This window comes from Schistocerca cancellata, chromosome 11 (assembly GCF_023864275.1).
Source record: "Schistocerca cancellata isolate TAMUIC-IGC-003103 chromosome 11, iqSchCanc2.1, whole genome shotgun sequence".
Classification (NCBI taxonomy): domain Eukaryota; kingdom Metazoa; phylum Arthropoda; class Insecta; order Orthoptera; family Acrididae; genus Schistocerca; species Schistocerca cancellata.
The window spans coordinates 101265345-101285750 of NC_064636.1; the positions used below are offsets into that span (position 1 = coordinate 101265345).

A 20406-nucleotide genomic window follows, 5' to 3' on the forward strand; every position below is an offset into this window, starting at 1 on the left:
TACAATCATACACACGAAAAAAAAATGGAAAATGTGCACGGTCTGATGTGTATCGACAAGAAAAGCGACCTGCTAACCTTACCTTGCCGGGCACTTGCCAAGAAAAAATACGATAATCATCAGTAATTAGTCAGGTGAAATAATTGCATTAGTAAATGACAGCATAGTGTGTTGAATCATAAAGTGTCTTCATTCAATAAACGGTTTAATGTTTGAGATATGATGATTGCCTTTCGATTTTCTAGTTCTCAAAGTTTCGACGTGTACAACATTGGGGTGAGGGATGCTGCGAATCCGATATGGACCTGCGTATAGAAGTTCAAATTTACTGCACTTACCTTTTAATTTACTGGATAAATAGTGTGTACGTACTAATATCTTCTGTCCAACGTGAAAGTCTCGGCGTCTACAAACCTGTTTTTGCTGTCTTCTCCGGCGCTCTGCGGCACGTTTGATGTTGTTCAGCGCAATGTCAATTATTTCGTGGTGTCTTAGTCGACGACATTTGGGGAATTTTACTAATTCTTTAATTTTGTTTGGTGGTTCAACGTTTTTCAGGATAACAGACGGAGATAGCATAGTGGATTCATTTGGAATGGAATTAATTACATCTTGGAATGAGAGTATGTGTGTATCCCAATCAATATGTCTTTTGTGGCAGTATATTCGGCACAGCTTACCAATTTCTTTCATTAACCGTTCACAAGGGTTCGAAGAAGCATGGTACTTGGATATATAGATCGGAGAAATGTTTCTGGCTCGTAACATGCGTGTCCATACGCTACTACGAAATTGAGATCCATTGTCAGAAATTACTTTCATCACATGCCCTACATGAAATAGAAAATGTTTTACAAATGCTTTCGAAACAGTTTTAGCAGTAGCTTTGCGTAATGGAGTGAAAGTAACAAATTTTGAAGTGAGCTCAACAGCGACAAAGATGTAGCAAAAACCTCTGTTAGTTCTCGGAATTGGACCAAAAATATCTACTGCGGCCATGTGTCTTAATTTAACAGGTACAATGGGATATAAAGGAGGAATATGTGAAGTGGTGTCTGATTTAGCTTTCTGGCAAATTTTACAAGACGCTAAAACTCGTCGTATACGTTTCTCCATGTTAGTAAAATAACAGTTCTGTCTCAGTATAAGAAAACATTTTCTTGCTCCGTAATGTGCGTAACTTAAATGAGTGTACCAAATTAATTTGTTAACCAGTTCGGCAGGAATGCATAATAACCAATTGTTGCTGTCAGGATGAGAGCGGCGAAACAGAATGTCATTGCGTACAATGTAATGGTTTCTAATCGTAACATTATTCTTATCTTGCCAAAGCTGTTTAATTTCTTTCCACACGTTGTCTTTATTTTGCTCTTTTGCTATGTCCTGTAATGACGATTAAACAAAGTTTTCAAATGCAACTTGCTGAATGTACATGACACTGAAATTTGTTTTGCAGAAGTTGGTTGCTACGTCTTGCTGATTGTTGCCGAGAGATCGCGATAGTGCGTCTGCTATAACATTTTGTGTGCCGGGAATGTGAACTATTGTAAAATTAAATTCCTGTAAATAAAGTTTCCATCTACTTAATCTATCGTGTGTGAATTTAGCCGAAAGTAAAAATTGTATCGCTCTGTGGTCTGTGTAAACTGTGGTATGTCTGCCATAAAGAAAATGCCTAAATCTCGTGAAAGCCCATACAACATATAATGTTTCCAGTTCTGTAACGGAATAATTTCGCTCAGCAGGTGACAAAATGCGGCTTGCAAATGCGATGTTTTTAATTACTATTGAACCATCTTCTTCAATTTCCTGGAAAATGTGTACGCCTAAAGCGGTGTTAGAACTATCGGTGGCAATGGAAAAATTTCTAGTAAGATCTGGGTGCGATAAAAGTGGTGCATTCAACAGAGCAATTTTTCAAATAACATTCTCGTGAGCAAAATTCTGCGTGTCAAAAGTAATGTTTGCGTTACTGTAATATGCAATCTGTGCTGTATCTGGTTAAAATCTATCGTACGTGCCGTTATTTATTTTACGGGAGGATGCTGTGGCATATCCACTATATGAACTGTTCTGTTATTTCTTACTGACGTGTTACGCTATAGATGACACCTATTGTTTGGATCATTCATGATAATGTGTTGTTGCTGCTCATAAGATCGACTGTTATTAAATGTACGCTGAAAATTGTGCTCGTTATTTTTACGTCTGTCATGATAGTAACTTCTATACGGCGCATTGCGATACGAGTTGAAATAGTGTGTTGTCTGTACGTAGTTATTTCTTTGCTGCCATGCGTTACTATTTGTTGGGGCTGGGATTATACGTGCACACGGCGAAACATTGAAGTTTGGTTGACCTTGTAGACTGCATTGTTGGTTAGGTATGCTAAGCGGTTGACTTTTATGCTATTGTAGCGAAAAACATCTATTGTTACCAAAAAATGCGTTTGCTGTTAATTTTACACATACTGATGATTACGATTTTATCCGTTATTAAAATTCTCGTGATTCTGGAGTGCCTAATGAAAATTGTCACATTCGGTAAAAATTTGTCTTATCGGGTTTTCATTACATAGAAAGCACCGAAGCTGAAATCGTTATAGGTACAGAAAGCTGGCTTAAGCCAGAGATAAATTCTGCCGAAATTTTTACAAAGGTACAGACGGTGTTTAGAAAGGATAGATTGCATGCAACCGGTGGTGGAGTGTTCATCGCTGTTAGTAGTAGTTTATCCTGTAGTGAAGTAGAAGTGGATAGTTCCTGTGAATTATTATGGGTGGAGGTTACACTCAACAACCGAACTAGGTTAATAATTGGCTCCTTTTACCGACCTCCCGACTCAGCAGCATTAGTGGCAGAACAACTGAGAGGAAATTTGGAATACATTTCACATAAATTTTCTCAGCATGTTATAGTCTTAGGTGGAGATTTCAATTTACCAGATATAGACTGGGACACTCAGATGTTTAGGACGGGTGGTAGGGACAGAGCATCGAGTGACATTATACTGAGTGCACTATCCGAAAATTACCTCGAGCAATTAAACAGAGAACCGACTCGTGGAGATAACATATTGGACCTACTGATAACAAACAGACCCGAACTTTTCGAATCTGTATGTACAGAACAGGGAATCAGTGATCATAAGGCCGTTGCAGCATCCCTGAATATGGAAGTTAATAGGAATATAAAAAAAGGGAGGAAGGTTTATCTGTTTAGCAAGAGTAATAGAAGGCAGATTTCAGACTACCTAACAGATCAAAACGAAAATTTCTGTTCCGACACTGACAATGTTGAGTGTTTATGGAAAAAGTTCAAGGCAATTGTAAAATGCGTTTTAGACAGGTACGTGCCGAGTAAAACTGTGAGGGACGGGAAAAACCCACCGTGGTACAACAACAATGTTAGGAAACTACTGCGAAAGCAAAGAGAGCTCCACTACAAGTTTAAACGCAGCCAAAACCTCTCAGACAAACAGAAGTTAAACGATGTCAAAGTTAGCGTAAGGAGGGCTATGCGTGAAGCGTTCAGTGAATTCGAAAGTAAAATTCTATGTACCGACTTGACAGAAAATCCTAGGAAGTTCTGGTCGTACGTTAAATCAGTAAGTGGCTCGAAACAGCATATCCAGACACTACGGGATGATGATGGCATTGAAACAGAGGATGACACGCGTAAAGCTGAAATACTAAACACCTTTTTCCAAAGCTGTTTCACAGAGGAAGACCGCACTGCAGTTCCTTCTCTAAATCCTCGCACAAACGAAAAAATGGCTGACATCGAAATAAGTGTCCAAGGAATAGAAAAGCAACTGGAATCACTCAATAGAGGAAAGTCCACTGGTCCTGACGGGATACCAATTCGATTCTACACAGAGTACGCGAAAGAACTTGCCCCCCTTCTAACAGCCGTGTACCGCAAGTCTCTAGAGGAACGGAGGGTTCCAAATGATTGGAAAAGAGCACAGATAGTCCCAGTGTTCAAGAAGGGTCGTCGAGCAGATGCGCAAAACTATAGACCTATATCTCTTACGTCGATCTCTTGTAGAATTTTAGAACATGTTTTTTGCTCGCGTATCATGTCATTTCTGGAAACCCAGAATCTACTATGTAGGAATCAACATGGATTCCGGAAACAGCGATCGTGTGAGACCCAACTCGCCTTATTTGTTCATGAGACCCAGAAAATATTAGATACAGGCTCCCAGGTAGATGCTATTTTTCTTGACTTCCGGAAGGCGTTCGATACAGTTCCGCACTGTCGCCTGATAAACAAAGTAAGAGCCTACGGAATATCAGACCAGCTGTGTGGCTGGATTGAAGAGTTTTTAGCAAACAGAACACAGCATGTTGTTATCAATGGAGAGACGTCTACAGACGTTAAAGTAACCTCTGGCGTGCCACAGGGGAGTGTTATGGGACCATTGCTTTTCACAATATATATAAATGACTTAGTAGATAGTGTCGGAAGTTCCATGCGGCTTTTCGCGGATGATGCTGTAGTATACAGAGAAGTTGCTGCTTTAGAAAATTGTAGCGAAATACAGGAAGATCTGCAGCGGATAGGCACTTGGTGCAGGGAGTGGCAACTGACCCTTAACATAGACAAATGTAATGTATTGCGAATACATAGAAAGAAGGATCCTTTATTGTATGATTATATGATAGCGGAACAAACACTGGTAGCAGTTACTTCTGTAAAATATCTGGGAGTATGCGTACGGAACGATTTGAAGTGGAATGATCATATAAAACTAATTGTTGGTAAGGCGGGTACCAGGTTGAGATTCATTGGGAGAGTGCTTAGAAAATGTAGTCCATCAACAAAGGAGGTGGCTTACAAAACACTCGTTCGACCTATACTTGAGTATTGCTCATCAGTGTGGGATCCGTACCAGGTCGGGTTGACGGAGGAGATAGAGAAGATCCAAAGAAGAGCGGCGCGTTTCGTCACTGGGTTATTTGGTAACCGTGATAGCGTTACGGAGATGTTTAATAAGCTCAAGTGGCAGACTCTGCAAGAGAGGCGCTCTGCATCGCGGTGTAGCTTGCTCGCCAGGTTTCGAGAGGGTGCGTTTCTGGATGAGGTATCGAATATATTGCTTCCCCCTACTTATACCTCCCGAGGAGATCACGAATGTAAAATTAGAGAGATTCGAGCGCGCACGGAGGCTTTCAGACAGTCGTTCTTCCCGCGAACCATACGCGACTGGAACAGGAAAGGGAGGTAATGACAGTGGCACGTAAAGTGCCCTCCGCCACACACCGTTGGGTGGCTTGCGGAGTATCAATGTAGATGTAGATGTAGATTCTTAATCCTAGATAGAGCAATAGTTAAAGAGCTGTTTTGATAGATATAAAGGATAGTAGAAGAGAAGGCAGCAGTGCAGAAAACTAAAGATGAAACAGCACTACTACAGCTCGGGGCCCTATACTCGCTACGGCACATATTCATTAAAGCATAATGAATCCCCTGAGGTCTATTACGCACTGCAAATAAATTTTAGCTTTTGCGTTGCAGGCAATAGCGGTAAAATTTCAAAGGCAAATTGTTGTATCCGTGCTAATTCAGGTTTCCTCATTACAGACAATGCTGATGAAAATACAATAACAAATTGTCGCCTCTGGTTCAAAGCTAGTTTCTGCATTACAGGTAATAGCGGTGAATGTACAAAGATAAATTGTCGTATACAGTGCAAAGCGTGTACCTGTACGCTGTCATTATTAAATTCCTTACATTTTCTTACAAATGCAAACTGCTTATTATCAACGTTCTCGTCACTGAATTTGAGAACACGTTCGGTTTTGTGTGAGAATTTGTTTGTCTGTGTCATTTCGTACTTCAAGTTACGTAGCTTTTCAGATTTTAAGTCGCGTGGCTTTTCGGATTTTAAGTCGCGTAGTTGCTGTAAATTGCTCACATTATACACGCTGCGTGAGTCAGACAAATGCTCGCAACGTGGCGGATTCTGTGACGTATTGGTGACTGAAATAGTTTTCAACTCTGTTACTGTAACACTTTCGTCAATTTGGTTGATCTGTCGTGCAAATTTCTCGTCAACTTCCGTATTCGGAGTGTGTGAAACTTCCACTGACTCTAAATTAATCTCGTCGCGAATCTGTACTGCGTTTTTAAGGCATTGTTCAGTGACTGCATTAATCTTGTCTTTATGTGATTCTGTTGTGCCTACACGTGTGCTACTTAATTCTTGTGCAACAGTGCCAACTTTTTCATTACTGTTATTAGCACAAGTCTTAGTATTCACACGTAATTGTTCTTTAATGTCCTGACATTGTATGGTAACAGCTGTAATCTGTTCGCTAGCTTGTTTGTTCTGTTCATTAAGGTTATCGTGTTTTTCTCTCGGCTGTTTAATACTTTCAGAAAATTGTTTGTTCCGTTCTCTAAATTGTTTGTTCTCTTCTTCCAGTCGTTTGTTCTGCTCATCAAGTTTTGCATTAAGTTGTTTATACTGTTCTCTAAGTTGTTTGAAATTTTCACTCTGTTGTCTGAAATTGTTGTCTGTATTCTCACTCTGTTGTTTGATATCTGCACTAAGTTGTTGTTTGAGATCTTTACTACTGTTGTCTATTTTCTCACTTTGCTGTTGTAGCAAACTTCTCACAATTCGTACCAAGTCAAAACTAGCGTTTATATTCTCTGTGCTGTTTAGTGGTGGATCTGGAATTTTCTCGTTTTGCGTGACCATTTGGTCATTCTGTAATTTACAGAAAGGTTTATCAGTCGGACGTACACTGTCAGTCACTATTTCGGAATTAAATAAATCCGTCGTACTTTGAGTATCCTGTTCATTTTCATTAGACAAATTTGTCTGTACGTTACTTGAGTTTTCCAAATCGGGTGTGTTAAGCTGGGCAGCGCTCATTACAATAGAGCGTTCTGCGTCATCAATTGTCGTCAAATTAACAGACGAGACAATTGAGTTCGTTTGTTCATTATCAGGGTAAAAGTCATCACTAGTGGTTGGAATGCACTGATTGTTAGTGAACGCAGGATTGTCATCATTACACTGCGTGTCACAATTACTATCGGTCACGTTGTTTAAGTCGGTAATTTCATTCACAATACTTCGCGATACACTATTCACAGTCTTTCGCGGCATTTTTACAATAGTCACAAATATTCACAAAACAGATAAGCACAATGCAAAAACAACACACAAATACAACAGAGCAACGAATTGCCGTTGACCTGTAGAAAGAAAGTCACAAAATTAGTAAAAGCGTAGCGCCAAATCCTAATTATATCTAAGCAAATAAGAGCAGATATCTGACTGTTGTTCAAAAGACTCTCAACGAAATACGATCCTGGACTGGGTGTCGCCAAGTGTAACCTCTCCACTGAAATTTTAAAAGCAGAAATGACAATATTATTTAGAAATGCTAATGGACATTGCGCTAAGTGTAACCTCTCCACTGAAATTTTTAAGACAGAAATAATAAATGAATATGAGCCAAGAATAACCTCCCTGCAATGAACCGTACTGACAAAGGCAACAAAAATGTGAAATTCGCAATCTGACTCTGGTATAAGCTCCCACAAAAATAATGAAAAACAATTCAGTGCTAATGAAATTCAATTAAACCGAAATATCGGTCTTTGGCCCTGTGCAAAAATCAGAATTAAATTCTTACCTCATTGTAACAGCTAGTCAAATTTCTGCTCTTATTCTTGCGCACGGCTCGGAGGAACTCCATTGCAAATAATAATATTCCCTTTTTTTTATTATTTAACTGAAAACTGAAACTTTTGTTTAAGGGAAGTAGAACGAAATAGTTACTTCAATTAAATAAAAATTTTATGTAATATTGCTTTTGAAATCAAAATTATTACTGGGGGCACTTGTTGAAAATTAATTACAATAAATAAACCTTACATTATCCGATGATAATCTTAATTAACAGTATACCTTATTCAGCATCTTGACCAGTGTTGCCGACACACTACATCACACAAAACCGCACTGGGCTGCTACTACTGACCGACCGCTCTACATGACGACTACTAGCGTACTCCACGACGACTGAACAGAGCTACTGCTCGCAACGACTACTGACAGAGTACTGCTCGTAACACTCGCGCGGTCAAGCGCATACTCTCTGGTCAGAGACGCTGCAATGCCTCGCCATAGCTGCTACGTTACATACGTGTTTCAAACTCTAACCCGAATGCCGCACAAACTTCCACAGCTCACGTCAATCCGGGTTCGTAGAATGCGAAGCCATTTGGTAATGTTTACCACAGCTGCAATCTCTGAAGGGCACTGAAGTGTGATGCGGAGATGGAATTAACACGTACATTGCAAACATGGAGTTGAATTCATTTCAGAACTACGTATCACTGTATTTTGATTTAGAATCTCGTTGAGTACACTGGAATATGCAATTGGAATAATCGTGCATTGACGGAGACTAATGGGTTACGATTTCCCACAATACTGTTGTCACGGCGTAAATACGAGACTGGATCTATGGCTTGGCCCACTTTAAAAGTATGCTCTCTTCTTCATCAGCGGTAGGATTAGCTTCCGTTTTGTTTTTGCAGTTACTATTTTAAGCCAACCTAGCATGGGGATAACTACGGGTTTGAAATATCGGATGATCCCAGCTATTCGGCAAAACGGGAGTGCTAAAACATGTTGATTACTCCCTACGATTATGGCGGATGTAATAACGGTTGAACTCCTTCAAAAAAGTTTTTGCTTCGCAGCTGCAGCTGGTCGTTAAGAAGGTTATTTTTTGTCATGTAGTACGTGAACTTCGCAATGCAAGAGCTGAGTATTATTCGGAGGGTTGAGTGCGTGAGCCGTTTGCACCAAGTGTTCAGCGAATGTCGAACCACGCTTGCCATCCGCAATTTAAGTAGGGATAGGCTCCTTGTATCTCGTTAGTAAGGCTCTTCCTGTTTGGCCGATGTAAAATTTCGGACAATTGTCACATGCAATCTTGTAAACCCCGGATAATGACAATTTAGGCTTTTTTAAAGAGTGAATCAGGTTCTTCTGCAGCCTACTATTAGTAGGCAAAATTGTCTGGAACCCCGGGTTCTTTAGAAGACGCCCTATTTAATATGAAACTTTATCTATGAAGGGACAAACTTCTGGCATGATACCTAACGTGGAACTTTTAGTTCCATTATTATTTACTTTCCTGTCTTACAGCCGTCTCTTCATTTCAAGCTCGTAACCGTTATTTCGCGGTGTTGTTTCAAGGTTTGCCAGTTCGTGTTCGAAGGCTTCTGCGGATAGGGGAATGGATATCGCTCTATGTATACTAGAGTGAAAAAGTGCCATTTTATGCGCCAGCGGGTGTGCATAATCGGCAGGTATGGCATTCTCAGAAAACTTATGCTTCCTGGAGATGAAGATGTCACATTCTATGTGATCATCGACTATAGATAACTTAAGATCTACAACGTCATACTGGATGACTCGTTTTCAAGAGTAAAAATTTTCTCGTGGAGATCGTTGAACAGTACAAGTATCTGATCTATGTCTTCTTGGGATGAGTCAATTACCACGAGAATATCATCCACGTATCTCGGCATACAGCTTTATTTTCTCCGCCATCTATATATTACTAACAAAAAATTGAGATTCTATCGTATCCATAAATATATCGGAAAGAATCCCAGCTAGAGGGCTACCCAATGCTAACCCGTACGGTTGTGAGTATATTTTGTCTTTAAAAGAAAAGTAATTGTATTTCAAAACAAGGCGCGGGAGATTCATGAGCTCATCAATTTCAATATCTGGTAATTTCTTATGGAAGCTTAAGTCCGATCTACAGGTACGATGGTACCGAGGCTGGAAACCTCAAAGGGGGCCAGCTCGGATGTCGCATGGCAGATTACATTATTCAGTTTATTTACCATTCGACAGAGTTTCTGAAAGTAATTTTTCTGGAAAGCGAAGTTGTCCTTAATTTTGCAATGTAAACAGACAGCCAGCTTGTGGTACGTACTGTTTGTACTGTCCACGATCGGACGTATCGGATGGAAGTTTTTGTGAACTTTGAATTGACTCGTTAGTATGGGAGGCTTCGGGTTCATATTCAGGAGTCATTTCTTTAGAAACACTCCTATAAATTTATTAGTGTTCTGCAAACCTGTTCTTATCTCTTTATGTAACGCTTGAGTAGGATCTGATTCGATGGAAGTAATGCCATTTTGATCGAAAAATGGCTGATTTAGCTATGTATTCCGCTTTGGAAGCTATAATTAACGAGTTCCCGTTATCGGCTTTCGTAATTAGGGCGCCATTATTCTCCAGTTTACGATTAATACTTTTCACGGTTCTATAACGTAATGCTTTGATTGAGCGACACATCATTCATTTTCTAAGATTTTACAGGATTATTAGCCAAACCGCGTTTGAACATTCTTTGGCGTTTTGGTACACTCCAAACCAAATTTAAGGCCTACTATGAAATTGTCTACCACGTGTGGTTCTTTAATCGCAGGTGCGATATTGAATTTCAGCGCTTTGGACAGTAACTGCGTCTTAGCTGTTGAAAACATTATAGAAGTTTTATTAATAACACGTTCACAGAACGTGGGTGTGAAACCTCTATTATTGGAACATCCTTGTTGGTTACCTCTGATAACACCCTTGGACAAATTTGACAGTTTTTTCGCATGCCTTGTAGCGTGTTTCTTCTTTCTATTTGGCAATGACATCAGTGGCCTGTGCCCAAAAATCATCTATTTGATAATCGGAAGACTTCGAATAGTGCATCAATATTTCAAGATACAACAAATAAGCTTTCTCGTTTAATTAATCTTTCTTTGTATGCAATTCCACAACCACAATTCTGTTATTGAGGATCTGAGCTATGAATTTCTTTTTGAAAGTAGGCGATTTGTAATATAATTTTCCTACATAATTGCGAGTACTAGCATGGCCATTTCATTTATTAACAAGTGTAAACAGAATAACGTGACCCCGAAGTTTGCCAGCGGATATTCCATGCCGCAAAATACAATCGTTCTTTCCGTTGAACGGACAACACGTCTCTTATCAGAGACCCTTCTGAGAAGAAATCCGCATGTTCTAGGTCAAAATGCGAGTAGATTTTTGTTTTGTAGAACATCTTCACATCCCGCCCTTGGCACCCCCCCCCCCCCCCCCCCCCCACAGGGACAAAACGCGACGTTGTTAAGGCGTTAATGAACGGAAGAATTTCGAAACACTGACTACTTCTAACAGGGAAGAGAGGTGGTGAGCCCCACACAGTGTATCCCAGACCCACTCGTGTTCACGGCCGGTGCAGCAGAGTCTGCAGTCCGTGGTTAGCGTCCCAGGTTCGATTCCCGGCCGAGTCGCTAATTTCCTTCTCTTGGGGTCTGGGTGTTTGCGCCGCCCCCGTAACTTCGGGTCATCTCCACCGTCGAGCAGATCGGCCAAGCTGAAGGAAACGTTCTTTTGCCTAAAAACTTCCTGTGGCGTACACATTTTTTACGCGCCAATGTTTTCCGGCTCAGCGTTAAACATCGCTTTCAAACGACATGAAGTACACAAAATGCACCGCCATGAATGTACCTGTATACCCTCATGTGCATAACCCTAATACGTTAGAGTGCTCTTTTCTAATACACTTCTCGTGTATCAATCAAATCTAAACCTAAAGCACCACAAAATTAATATCGTGATGGGGCATGTAGTGAAACTAAGTAACCACCTACAGATCCAAACCTGAGACGACTTTGCGAAATGGTGGTGGGTACTTTGTTCACCGAAGCCGTTCTTCGCTGCGCCGTGACGTCAGTCTCGCTGCTGCCCCCCCCCCCCCCCCCCACCCTTCATGCCGCTGTGTTTCTCACTGCAGCCGGTTTCCAGCAGCCTCGCCGCGTGACGTCACCCGCTGACCCTGGACTGGCGACTCGCAGTTGTCTGCAGTGCGCGGACGCCCGCTTCCTGCCCACAAACCGCTGTTTCGCCGTGCCAGCGTCTCCTCGCAGCTTCCAGGCTTGCAGCGAAATGACGACGACGACGAGAAAAATCGAGAAACTGCGGCCAATAAAGACGCCTTACCGAGGATCACCCTAGCCACGCGCCATTCTAGGGCGGAAGAGGAACCTAAATATTTCCCGTCTGTCCCTTGTGTTGCGCCGAGTACGATGGTCAGAACTTATTTTATGGCGGCTGTTTTTTGCAGTAACCCTTATATATTTGGGCTGGTCACTTTCAACAGTTCCCGGTAAGTGGCTGTTGTCTGCGCTCTGATTCGTTGATGCAGAGGAGACTGACCGGTCGCCGTATTCGGTTTTGTACTACCGGGGCACTGGTGCCCCATTTTGTGGCTTTGTACTGAACCAAGAGCAAGGAAAAATCCCTCGAAATCTCGTAGCTACAGGTACGAATTCTTACAATATAACCGCGCAGAATATCGCTGTATGACGTCATTCCCGCAAGCTGCACTTACCTTAGGTTCAAATACCAAGTTTAATTTCTGACGCTTCAAACTAAGCACAGTAAGAAACTAACTACAGGGGACTTATGACCACAGCAGTTGAGTCCCATAGTGCTCAGAGCCAAACTAACTACAGTAAGGTCCGCACTGTGGATCACCACACAAAAACTGTAAAGAGTTGACGCCATGGTTGTTTTCTTTAGTCCTGTCTGAAATATTTCGGTCGAGTAAAGTCACTTTAATAAATCTTTGCGTGAGTTTATAAAAAAACAGCACCGTTCATCATGTAATGAATATATTTTTAAAGCATCTACATGAAAGAGGCTACAAAGACGGTAGTAATTCTCTTTTAGCCAATTTAGAGACTAACCGTCCATAGATATAATTTTCATGTTTTACGTCTATCTAGGTGGTAACGATTATTTGCATATTTTTATGTAAATAAGTAAAAAAGAGGAAATAATTTGTACACGCGGTAAGTATAAAGAAATACGCAATACTAATTTCTGTAAGAGAAAAATAAAGAGAAACAGCTGTTTGAAACTGACAGATAAGGAGACAAAAATCCCTGACTTGCCGGTCGTCTTGTTTCCTTGGCGTTGGCAAAATTTACACGACGAAAGAAAGAAGGCATGGAAGGTCGGGGACATATTTTGATAAACAGTAAGGAGAGCGATATTTGCTATGAGCAGATTTGCCCAAGTATTAAGCATTTTAATCGTAAACAAAAAAAGAGACGGAATTATTCGTGAGTGGTAACGAGAATTCATTGTATCAGCTGTGCAACTCAGAGACAAGCAAAGGTCCTGCAGTGCTTTATAGAGGGCGTTACTTCACCTACTGTGGCATTTCGTAACTTGTAATCGCAGTTTTACGTACGGAAAGGAACGACGCTTCAGTGATACTATAAATTAAGTAAGGGTAGGCAGGGCGTGAATTACAAGTTAATGAACAGCAACACTGATAGCTCACCATACACTAGGTATTTACGCGTTAGAAAGCACTTGTGTATAAATTTCTCAGCATTATTTTGAAAGAAGAATAAAGGCATTGGTGCAGTGGTTTTTCGTACTTGGCTCTCCACATAACGAACTTCTACATCCAATTTTAGAATTCAAACACTTACACCCGACCTATTAACGATACCTGCGTCTTTGTATATGTCAGTTACACGCGGAACTGCATCGGTTACATGTACGTACATAATTAAATTGTGTACCACAGAGGAGTAATATGGGTTCAGTAGAAGTAGGCATATACTCATCATTTACGTACATTATCTTTCATTGCTTACGGGAAGATTCGCGACACTAAGGTACACAGTGTATGTACTGGGATTAAAGTCAGCACGTGAAGTGTAACCAAGCGTGTTCAGAAAGTACCAGATTCTGTGAATTAAATATTAGACGCAGCAGTGATTAATTGTAAGGGCACAGAAGTACTTTGATGGTTAACATTTCGCACGTGTTCTTGGAGGCACATTACGTGTACAGGTATTACGTACGTTACTGAAATAATCCGTAAATGCAATATTGTCAACCAGACTAAGAATTTAAAGAATTCTTGGCCTTGTGTAAAATGAGCAAGGGGATCGAGATCACGAGTTGGGCTGCTCAGTACCGTACTGGTGTAGAAACTGAAGACGACAGACAAAAGGCGAAACAGAGGGCTACCATGAACGATTCACTCGTTTCCAGAATTCGAATTTTTCCGCAGTATTAAGTGTACAAATATGATTGCATGCCATTACGAATTCAGCGCCTTGCCAAAATGCCGACAAGGCAAGACTTTTCATGTGTTGGAACATGCGAGGTATTTGACCAAATGTGGCAGCTGCAAAAAACTGTGTAAGGGGGTGGGGGGCTGAATGAGATTTCTGTACGCAGTCCACACAAGTCAACAGCACGCAGAAGCCACGAACTCTGAACACCGCAGCAAAGTGTGTGGAAGACAGTGCGTCGGCGGTTAGACTCCAAACCGTACCGTCCGGGTCCCTTACAACAATTAAAAGCGGACTGTTACGGCCGGCGCCTTCAGATTTGCGCCACATTGCAGAGATCAATTCAGGATGGAAATTTCGCCCCCACGCTGATATTCAGCGACAAAGCAAGTAACACTTTTCTGAAAAAGTTTATCTCCGCAATGTGAGCGAGTGGAGTACTGAAAAACCTCAGGTAATTTCGGCGCATGAACGCGATTCGCCGAGGGTTAATGTATCCTGTGCAGTGTGACTGGCGAAGCTGAATAGGCCGTTTCAATACTGTGAGACAACTGTGACGGGTACATCTTAGCTCGATATGTTGCAGTTGTGGTTGTTTCGACTACTCATTCCTTCAGGGAGCATCGATGTTTGTTGCTACCTAAACGACGAAATTTCGCATCGCTGGATTGGCCGTAGGCGGTTAACGCAAGTACTGATCGGCTTGCAAAAGCACTTAACAATGGATGTTTGAAAATCTGAAACTGGTCACGGGTTTGTGTAGTTAAACTGTGTGTGTCGTAATTGCGGTTGTCTCCTATATTTAAGTCATAATGTTTATAATTCTACTACAGCCCTGTTTCTCTTAATATTTATTTTCGAAAATCTAGCGATTAAAATAGGGTTTCATTGCACTGTGGCTGACTCAGATGAACTTGAAATATTAGCAGAAGGCCACTCGATCACTGATTACACAAAATAGAGGCCATACTGGATGTTACCGAGAACTAGCGTCACAGGTATGTATGCACAATGATCTTTAGACCACTCGGCCAATGGGCTTGCGAAAATTTGAAAGGGCGCGAAACACAGGAACGTAACCGTGAGACGCAGTACAAAAAACAGACAAAAAAACGGTGGACGGGAGAGCGCGGTCTGTACTCGTCCGGAGAGTGGGGGCTGCCGCTGTCTGCCGTGCTCACGGATGTGCATTGCAAACAACGGGCAGTGATCGAGTTTCTTTTGGCGGAAAACCAGGGCATCTCAGATATTCATAGGCGCTTGCAGAATGTCTACGGTGATCTGGCAGTGGACAAAAGCACGGTGAGTCGTTGGGCAAAGCGTGTGTCATCATCGCCGCAAGGTCAGGCAAGACTGTCTGATCTCCCGCGTGCGGGCCGGCCGTGCACAGCTGTGACTCCTGCAATGGCGGAGCGTGCGAACACACTCGTTCGAGATGATCGACTGATCACCATCAAACAACTCAGTGCTCAACTTGACATCTCTGTTGGTAGTGCTGTCACAATTGTTCACCAGTTGGGATATTCAAAGGTTTGTTCCCGCTGGGTCCCTCGTTGTCTAACCGAACACCATAAAGAGCAAAGGAGAACCATCTGTGCGGAATTGCTTGCTCGTCATGTGGCTGAGGGTGACAATTTCTTGTCAAAGATTGTTACAGGCGATGAAACATGGGTTCGTCACTTCGAACCTGAAACAAAACGGCAATCAATGGAGTGGCGCCACACCCACTCCCCTACCAAGAAAAAGTTTAAAGCCATACCCTCAGCCGGTAAAGTCATGGTTACAGTCTTCTGGGACGCTGAAGGGGTGGGTTATTCTGTTCGATGTCCTTCCCCATGGTCAAACGATCAACTCTGAAGTGTATTGTGCTACTCTTCGGAAATTGAAGAAACGACTTCAGCGTGTTCGTAGGCACAAAAATCTGAACGAACTTCTCCTCCTTCGTGACAACGCCAGACCTCACACAAGTCTTCGCACCCGAGAGGAGCTCACAAAACTTCAGTGGACTGTTCTTCCTCATGCACCCTACAGCCCCGATCTCGCACCGTCGGATTTCCATATGTTTGGCCCAATGAAGGACGCAATCCGTGGGAGGCACTACGCGGATGATGAAGAAGTTACTGATGCAGTACGACGTTGGCTCCGACATCGACCAGTGGAATGGTACCGTGCAGGCATACAGGCCCTCATTTCAAGGTGGCGTAAGGCCGTAGCATTGAATGGAGATTACGTTGAAAAATAGTGTTGTGTAGCTAAAAGATTGGGGAATAACCTGGTGTATTTCAATGCTGAATAAAACAACCCCTGTTTCAGAAAAAAAATATGTTGCATTACTTATTGAACTGCCCTCGTATATTTTGTGATAGGCGAGTATAAATACGAAAACCACCACACACAGTTCCATGTCACAGAAGTGAAGGGCATTTACAGCACTGATTCCGGGTTGCTTTTTATACATAAAATTCGTGCAACTTTTATCAAATCATCCTGTCCCTCACGTGTGACGACAGCCACTTTTCCGTGACGTCACGCGTTCTTTGCTGCCATTGGATAAGGGGAGCACACTGAACAGTCGTCATGTTGATCTACCTGTTTCCGAATATAAAATTGTCAATTTTATGGTTTTGGTATTCAAATTTGCGTTTTACGACGATGTGCAGTCCAACTGACACATGGCATTTTAGAACTCTTCAAGACGGGTCGTCTTCAGTACTTTGTCACGCCCAAGTGTCTGTAAATGCGACGTCAGTGGCCACCCACGATTCCGAAACTGTGACTTACCATCAAAATAACGGGTAAGGCTTCTGTAACAGTATCTGGCTAAACGAAATAATGCTTACTGTAGGTTTCTGTCAAACATAATTAGCAAATGCCCCCACAAATGTTATAATTTTGACGTGATTCAGCCCTCTGACGGAAACTAACAACAAATCTACCTCGATTCTCGCAATTGTTGTACTGGAAATGGCACAAATTAAATCTAGATTCTGCCAGTCAAATAAAGAAGCTGGTAAGTGACGGCGTCAGAATCACCGAAATTCATTCCTCCCTCACATAATATACGACTGAAGCGCAGGCCGCACAGAACACGGCGCGTCTCACAGATGGCTGACGCGTTGCTTTGTCGACACACCGGGCTCTCTCATCATCATCAGGCAAATAGTAACACGAGAACAGCCAAACAAAGCGATGCAGCGTTGTAGAGTGCTAAAAAAAATTTCTTCAGCAAATCACAAACGAGGAGACGTGACAGAGTGATGAAAAATACGAAACGTTTATTTCGTGAAGCACAAACATTACGATGAGTTCTCAAGAATTCGCCAACTACTACGCAGATGGTCGCCTGTTTGTAATGAGGGTGTTGGGGAAAGCTACAGATCGCTCGTTGACCACAACATTAATTCCACAGCATTGTGAAAATACTGAAATGAACGCGAGTGCTGCGTCTCATCGCCACAAGCGTGTCGGCGCGACGCCACGAGTTGTGATTCGCGAACGGATTTCAGGATCCGCAACGTCCGCGCACGAAACAGCTTCCTACGTCTGGTTACTTTGCAGACGAGTTTACGTGTGTCGTTAAGCATGTAAGCGAGATAAAGTTTACAAACGGTTTGAAATTGTTCTTCACGGGTGTTCGAAAGCAAGTGCTCCTTCTGAGATACTGGGTAAACACAGTCTGCTTAATTTGCGCTGCTTTTTAAAGAAAAGCCCGTTTATCGCGCGTCTAAATTTTTGACACGTCATGTCTACTGATGTGTGGGCCGTACGACGATGTAATTTTTGCAGATACCCTACGGGGTGTGGGGATACTGTCTGCAACGTCTGATGCCTAAGTTGACTCCATGAACAGCGACAACGTGGCCGGAGTAGGGGGGGGGGTAGCGGAAAAATCTCTTCAGTTCTCGTAGTCTTGCGTGCAGTTTCTTGGAAGTCGGTAACTGCCCTCATTCTGAAATACTGTCTGACTAACGTCCGCGTGTTTCAGCGCCCTTAGTCACGCTACCTCGCGACGCGCAATGTTTCCAACTGCGGTACTCCTCTTACTGTGTGACAACCGCAATTTAAGATTATACCTCTGAATGAGTACATCTTGACAACATTTCAGATGTCTGAATTCGGCCACATTACGCGAAACATTAAAAAATAAATTTCTGCCACGCCTGCAAGCCGCTACACGCCTTGTCGCACTAAAACTCGCTTACTGCAAAGTACTGCGTTTGATGGTTTTCGTAAACTTGCGTCCTACGAACATAATCAAGAACGCGAGGTTTTCATTTTGAATGCCTGTTGTACGTGAATTCCGTGGAAATCTACACTGGCACATCGAAACACTAGCCGACTGAATGTGGCGTAATTTTCCATTCGTTCCAAGTTAATCTCGCTCAAGTTTTCATAGACTGGAGCAAGGCCATAAGTAACGACCAATAAATCACTGAAAACTCACAACGCTAATTTAACACACTGTTAGCCACCCCCTTTGTTCGTAGCTGTCGTAATTTTTCAAAGTAAGACAAAGTATTAGACAAGAGCAGTGAGTTACGCGACGAAAACCACACAAAAGCGTGCAGAACATCCGCCGCTCCCATAAATTCCTGCCTTACCTTTCTGAGGTATTCCCGTGCAGACACAAGATACACAAGCTCTGTCTGGGCAGGCAGGACAACGTGGCACGCTGCTTCCCTCCAGGCTGCTGCGTCACAACTGGGCCGCACAGACAGCCGGCTGCCCCCCCCCAGCGCTGACGTCACGGGGCGGCGTTGCCAGCTCGCGCGGCAGGCGAGGGAACGGCTGCAGCAGGGCGTCTACGTCGGTGTCGGCACTGCCGGACCGCCTGCGTCCCACCCACGCCACAGTCAGTTACCTCGAACCGCGCTATACAGCTGCCAACACACACCCCCTTCGCCTGGCGCCCCAAAAACCGGATTTCGTCAACCGATTCCCCAGTACCGCTTTTGGTCAACGCAAAGTTGGAACAAAGACGCTGCATTTTGGTCACGGGATGAGGAGAGGTGTGAACACAACATCTTCCGTCATCGTGCTGAGTGCCAGTGACTTACGCGCGAGCTTTGCGATTCGTATCGATCATTTGCTACTCCAGAAATGACGGACGAGTGTGACAAGTTTTCGTTAAAGAAGGTTACAGGGATATCAATGCTGAGATCATCGGTGCCTGGGCTCACGTACTTCTTACTCTAACAAGGGAATGGTCAGACTTGTCATGCCGAAACATGTATTGCCTTTTTTTAGCACTGTTATTTAACTGTGCAAAAGGTCCGTATGCAAAATTGTAGCTGCTGACGTGAACTGGAAGTCACTTTAAAAAAAATCACGAACATGACTGTTTTCCGCTTGGCGCTTGCAGTGACGGCTGGCCACCCCTGGAAGTGGCGAGTCGCGAACGCTGTGCGCATGGTCGGGAGGAGCGGCCGTCTTATCGCGGCGTTCACCAAAGAGGAATATCGCTGCACGGTTTTGGTGGAAAGGGGAATCGAATCTTCGTTTCTGTGGCACGCACGTTCTTTTAATTTCTGGTACGTATTTCGAAACATACCGTCCTGAAACTGATTAGAGATGTGAAAGACGTTCTGTACATGTTCGTCTATACTCCGCAAGCCACTTTACGGTGAACATTCAATCTCCCCTCACAAGTGATGGTGAACCCTGTAAATGTTTTGCTGCTTGCCATGGAGATATACCACAGATGCCAAATGAAGCAATCAACAGAAAACACGCGTGAATACTATGTGTTGTGCAACATGGTTGTTAAACTTCTAGACGAGCATGTAAATGGCGCAGACATGTGGCCAGAAACAACTGAAACACTCGATATTGCAGACTGTGAATCTACAGACGGCGAAGACACTCATGAAGACTCTTCGAGTGATAGTGTCACGTACCATCATCAATTATCTCCGAAAGTAACACCAGCAACTACACTTATCTTACCAGATAAAGAAAAAGCGGTGACGTATTGGTTGAACGAAAGTGGTAAGAAACGCCTACGTGTCAATACTGTTCAAAATAAGTATCGCTTTGTGCGTTCTGAACATGGATTGTATAGATGGAAAAAGGAAGTAGCTGGACGACGAAGAGTCGACTGGAAATTGCGACGGAGATAAATACGCGACTTTTTGAGCTATTTATCGATGCCAGACAACAGTCATTTAGTGTCAGTGATACAACTTTGCGTGATTGGGCGTTAGAGATTGCCAACGCGATAGGCGCTAAAGAATTTACAGCTTCTCAAAGTTGG

The 20406-nt window shown here is 42.8% G+C and overlaps 2 protein-coding genes across 2 annotated transcripts in view; both read right to left on the bottom strand.

The window, feature by feature from the left end:
- LOC126108932 (speckle-type POZ protein-like) overlaps positions 1-18860 on the bottom strand; it is a 333552-nt gene extending 314692 nt beyond the window's left edge. Inside the window, exon 1 of the mRNA XM_049914302.1 lies at positions 18755-18860. The gene's annotated coding sequence lies outside the window, so the exon portion shown is untranslated. The remainder of the gene's footprint in view (positions 1-18754) is intronic.
- Positions 1-20406, bottom strand: part of LOC126108931 (speckle-type POZ protein-like) — a 62678-nt gene that overhangs the window by 29625 nt on the left and 12647 nt on the right. The window lies entirely within an intron of this gene.